The sequence below is a fragment of the Numida meleagris genome, chromosome 16, assembly GCF_002078875.1.
Source record: "Numida meleagris isolate 19003 breed g44 Domestic line chromosome 16, NumMel1.0, whole genome shotgun sequence".
NCBI lineage: Eukaryota > Metazoa > Chordata > Aves > Galliformes > Numididae > Numida > Numida meleagris.
This window is the reverse complement of record NC_034424.1, coordinates 9,920,646-9,926,492: the sequence shown is the minus strand read 5'-3', so window position 1 is coordinate 9,926,492 and position 5,847 is coordinate 9,920,646.

Sequence of the window (5,847 nt, the reverse complement as noted above, 5' to 3'; positions counted from 1 at the left end):
GCCCGCGGCGGGGCCCGGCCCGAGGGAGCACCCGGCGGCCCCGCATCTCCCCGGCGGCACCGCCCGGGGCCGAGGGTGACGGAGCGGCCCGCGCTGTGCCCGGGAGGGCTCCTTGCGCCCTTAGTACATAGCGCTTCGTGCCGAAGGCTTCGGATGTGCTGTGCTTTTTCGTACTCTTAAATGCGAAAGTACTGAAACGCGTAGATGCTCCGTGTTTATATACATAATGCGTAATTTGCACACAATATGCATGTGAAAAATATATATATTTTAATTTATCGCGTTCTTCTATTTTCTTGTTCGGAATCAATCCACGAATTGCGATGCGCGCTGATCTCCACACGCGGGAGAAAGATCTCCCGAGCTCCCGGGGCTTGCGCTTTCCTTTCGTTTTTGTTTCTCTGCTGATACTGTTAAAATTTAAATCTAAGGAAATAAAAATCTGGAAAGGATTCAGCGCGGGGTTCTTAATGTGACCCGTGCTATGCTGTGACCCCGCTGAAGGAAGAGAGTTTATTTTGTAATGCTCCCCAAATATTGATATTTAATAAGCAGGACAAGTGTTAACCTGAATTACTTAATGCGTCTTTTTCTGGGTCTTAAGATAAAGCCTCTTTCTGCTCGTGCAGAAACAGCTCTGAGTGAAATTCGTCATTTAGTCAAATATTTTGGGAAGGATTTTAAGTGATAGAGCCTATTTTATTTTTGTTTGGGACAATATAAATCTGAAAACCTTTGTAGCTAATGCTGAAAAAATAATATACGATTATTCAATTCTGAGATCAAGATAAAAGCTGCTTAAATTTCAGACTTCAATCGGCAGAGAGAAAAGCATCTCATGTACATTAATTTTCTGCGTTACCTTCTTATTTTCGTGTAAGGATTCAGTTTCTCCATCACATCGGGCTTCCGCCAAACTGTCTCCTATGACTACGAGGTCAATCGGAGCCCTTCTTTCCTCTCCGCAATAGTTTTCGTAAATTCTCATTTAAAAAAAAAATAATCAAAAAACGCAACCAAGCAAAAAAAAAAAAAAAATAGCAAAGCGATTGTGCAGCGGGGCCATGAGGAGCGGAGCGGGAACCCAACATCCTCGCACTCCCGGAACCATTCAATCATTGTTCTTGGGCTTTTACTCACAAATATCGCCTTAAAGAAGGGTTCCCTTGCGCCGTGCGCGCACTCCGCGCCGGGCGAGCCCATCCCCGCCCGCTGCCCCGAGAACCACTCGATGAGGTGTTACCTTCGGTTTCTAAAGTGCTTTTAACGAAAAAACAAAATACAATTAAAACACCCACGCGCAAAACCATCACAGAAATAAAACCAAGCCGAGCCCCGCAGCCCCACCTCCCGCGGCTTGCTTCTAATTCGGCATTTATTTGCAAGACAAATCTTTTTGTTTTGAGGTGTTTTGTTTTAATTTGGAGAGTGTAGCGGCCAAACACCGCTCCGTGTTTCCTGAACGAGGCGGCGGAGCGCGGGGAGAAGCAGCGCAGGGCTACAGCCTCCGCAAGAGCTCCGCGGCCGCTGCAGTCCCGTGCGGAGCGCAGCCCCGGGCCGGAGCCGGACCCCGTGCGGGGCCGCACCGCTCGGCGCTGTGCGCGCGTTCGAGACAGCGCGGGGCCCCGCGCTACTCGAAGGGAGGGAGACAGAGGAGCTCCGCGGTTTTTCTGCGTTAAGCACGCAGTCCTCGGGCGGGTATGCGGGTGTCTGCACATTCCGGAGTGTGCGGCCCGTCCGTGTTCGCGTGTTCTGCCGAGTCCCTGCTCGGGGCGGGTGGGCGAGCGGCCCCGGGGCTCGGGGGGATCCCCGCGAGACGGGAGTTGGCTGCGCCGGCGGTGCGGGCGGTCTCGCGAGCGGCGGTCGTGAGCCCCGGGTGCGGGTGGGCTTCCCGCGGCCGCTGGAGGCGGTGATCGCGCTGCGGCCCGACCCGGCCCGGCCCGGCCCGGCTCGGCACGGCCCCGTGCGCAGCCTGCCCCCTGCCGGCGCGCGGAGGCACGGCCTGGGGAGCCTCGGGAGCTGCGGGGCCGGGAGCGGACCGGGGTCAGCCGGGGCGAGCCGACCTCGGGACTCCCGGGGCCGGCGGTGGCGATCCCGGGGCGGCCCCGTGCGGAGCTGCCCGCGCTGCTCGTCCTCGACGTGGGCACCACCGCCTCCCGCCCGCCGCCGGCACCGGCTGCGTTGTCACGGCCGTGCGGCGCGCGGGCAGCGGTGGGGCGCGGGGGTCAGCGGCTCACTTTGTTTGTTTCTCCCCTCGCAGCGGCACTGCGAGCCCCGCACGGCCTCGGTCCTCTCCGCCCGCCGGCGGCCGGCATCGACCATCGCTGCGCGGGGAGCGGCCCGCTGCGGGGCGGTCCCGGCATGGGCAGCTGCGGCCCGGGCACCGACAGCGGCGGAGTCCGCGGAGTCCCCGAGCCGCCCCGTCGGGCCCTGCGGCTCCGAGCCGCTCTGCCGTCCGCCCTCCGTCCCGCGCCGCGCTGCGGGGCCACTCGGAGCGGCTGGCGGGTGCGCCCGAAGCTGACTGATGTAGCCCGCGCTGCCTCCCTCGGAAGGAAAAATGTAAGCGAGCTGCAAAGTGTAGTTACTGCTAACAATAACAATAAATTACCGGGCTGCTGCTTGGTGGCACAAACAAATGATCTCCGCGCACCACGCGGTGCCTCCCCGCGCCTCGAAGCCGCCCCTCCCCGGGGCTCGGTCCGCAGCCCCGGCAGCAGGTGGGTGGCGGCGGCGGGGCCGCCCGGTACCCGTAGGGTGCGGCAGAGGGCGGGGGCCCGGGCCGGCGCCCCGCGGGATGTCAGAGGGCCCCACCCGGGGGCTCCAGGAGCCATCGGCAGAGCGCGGTCCGGGCCGCGCCGTGGGGAAGACGGAGAGCACCGCGCCGGCGCTTTAATTAAGCGGGATCTCTTTGATATAGCCAGCCCGATGCTATCTCTGTTGTTCCCTTCTCGGCAGCTTTTGGGTAGGAAAATTGCTGAGGAAGCGGCATCGCACGGGGCCGGGCAGCGCCAGATCGCCCCGGGCGGGTCCCGGTGCGTGCGAGTGCGCGGCGCGCTGGGAGTTCCAGCCCCGCCGAGGTGCGGTGCGCGCTGTGTGTATTTTCGGGGGGCCTGGAGGAACGAGAGTCAATTTACCATGATTAAAGGCAGAAGCAAGAAGGCGCCACGCATTTGCATGCGCCTTCATCTTTTTTTAAGTGGATTTTTGAGGGCAGCGTGGCAGACGGAGCCGGGCCCCGCGTCCTCTCCCCGCCGGCGGAGCGCCTCCCGCACTGCTGAGCGCCGCAGGCCTCGGACCCTCCGCCCGCCCGAAGGAGCGGCGGCCGCGGGGCCCGTCAGGGCGGTCCCGTCTCGGCGCGGAGCCGCTCCGCCGCCCTCTCCCCCCGGCGGCGCGGGCACGGATCCGCGGGAGGCGGCAAGTCAGCCCCACGCAACCGGCCCGGTCCGGCGAGAGGCGCGGCTCCGCGCTGCGCTCCCCGCGCCACAAGCAGGCGGCTCGCCCGGCGCCGGAACCGCCGGGACGGGGTTTACCCGCGAACGGGGCCGCGTATGGGGCATCTCGGCCTCCTCCGACCCGGCCTTGAAGTCCTCCAGGCGTCCCCGGAGCGGGGTGCGCCTCCTCGTGAAGGTCCGCATCCCGCGCACCGCTGCCCCCGGCGCTGCCCCGCCCGCAGGCGGCCGCGCAGAGAAGAGGCTGTCGTGTCTGGCCCAGCGCCGGGCAGGGGCTGAGCTCGGAGCCCAGGGGCGGCGGTGGCGGACAACATGCTCGCGTCCCCACGCGGTCTCCCGGCTCCGGTCCCAGCTCATATCACACTGAGCCGGACTCCGACCCCGTCCCCGGCCGATCCTCGCCCCCACCATCAATCTGCGCTCGTCCTCCCGGGCACCCCGCACTAGCGGGCGGGGCAGAGCGGGAGCGATGAGGCCCGACGGGACGGGCTGGGCCCGGCTGGCAGCGGCGTGGGGCGCACATGTGGTCCGGCGGCGGCCGGTGCCAGGTGCAGGGCTAGGGGCAGAGTTTACCGCCGAGTTCTGATGGTTCCGCGCGTTTCCCAGCCCGGGGGAGGGCGGGGGTCCTTTTCCCAGTTCAGGGCAAATACCTTCATTTCACTGGGAAATTTAACCTCTCCTTGGAGTTGGATCCATTATACGGGTTTAATATCCGCTCTTTTACAGCTCAGCGTTGTAAAGGCAGCAGCCAGGTCTGTGAACTCTGACATGTGCACCCGGGGGGGTGGGGGGGGACCTGCGGCGCGGGGCGCGCCTGGAGCGCAGCCTTTCATCTGCCGGGCCGCCGACCGGCGGGGGAGGGGGGGACGGGGGCGGGCGACCGCTGCCCCAGGGTTGCGGGACGGGTCCGAAGCGCCCGCGCTTCCCCTCGGGCCCTCGGCGCGGCCCCAGGAATTCCGCAGCCCAGCGGACGGGGGGTGCGGCGGGGACCGTGCTCGGCCCGGTGGGCTCCCGCTGGCGGGGCTCGGCAGGTGCCCGTGTCGCCGTGTGTGCATCGAGCACAGCGCTGAGCGCGCTGGCGGAGCCTTCTGTCTCGAATGCTCCGCAGCCGTCGGTCATCGACGAGGCAGCGCCCGCACGGTTACCAGCCGTGACACGCTCCGCAGAGCCGCACCTCCCGCACCGGCGGGAACCGCACCGGAAGCCCGGAGGGGCGCGCCGCGCCGCTCACGGAGGCCGAGGTGCCCCGCGGCCGCGGGAAGCAACGAGTGTACCCCGAATGTTCCGCTTTTATTTTCCCTGCAGATCGGCAGGTGCGTAGGGCTGCCTGGGAGGGGCACGAGACCAGCGCTGCCCGCGGAACCGGGCCGAGCTTAGCCGTCGGGGTCTCGGGGGCGGCGCCGGGAGCCTCTGAGCCGGGGCAGCCCGCAGGTCTGTACCCGCCGTGTGCTCCGACCGCGCGGCGGTCCCGGCTCCGGCCCGGGCTGCAGGCGGCACCGGGGACTCCGACGGCGCGGGTCACTCGGGACGGGAGGGCAAGCGGCTCCTCTGGAAAGGACGGAGGTGCCCGCTCCTCTGCTTTGCGGACGCACTGCGGGGTCACATCTATACGTTTTATCGACAAATCTAATAAAAGCCGATTTTCAGGAACAAACAAAACCAACAACGAGAAATCGTTTCCTGCCCTGGCTGGGCAGCCTCTCGCCTACGACCAGCGTCTCCTACCGCCTCGCCGACGGGAGCGCGGATCCCGACCGCTGTCGGCCCCTCTCTTCCCTGCCCGCAGCGCTGCACGACGGCGCCGCCACGGCCCCGCTGCCGTCCCGGGACTCCTTAAGACCCCCGCACCTTCCGCGGGATGCCGAGAGCGGAGCCCCGGCCGGTGCCGGCCCGCAGCCCTCCGGGGGTTCCCGGCTCCGCGCCAGCTCCGCGCCCTCGGTTCTTTGCCGAAGCTCGGCCCGGCGCTGCGCACAGCTCGACGGGGCTCCCGCTTTACACGGCTGTAACCGCCGCTCTCGCGGCGCGCCTGCTCTGCCTGTTGCTTCCCAAAGGGAGAAATACAAAATAAAGACATAGAGCAGACAGAAAAAGGAAAGGGCTTTGCATACGAGATAGCATATCTTTTTACGTAAGATATTAATAGTTATCAACAAATACAATCAGTAGATGGCTTCGTTACGTTACATAGTCGGGGTCTTTTTGCTGTGGGTCGTTCTCGGTTTTGTAAATAGAAAATGATCACATTAAATGGGGAAATATCAGAAACCGTGCAAATAAGTAACGCTGTTAACCTCGCCAGCCTGAGAATTCCCTGGAATAGCAGAACTGAGAGTTCCTTTCTGGTTTATATTAGTGATTATTGCACTGTCATTAAAGAATGCAGTGGTGGAAATATTTG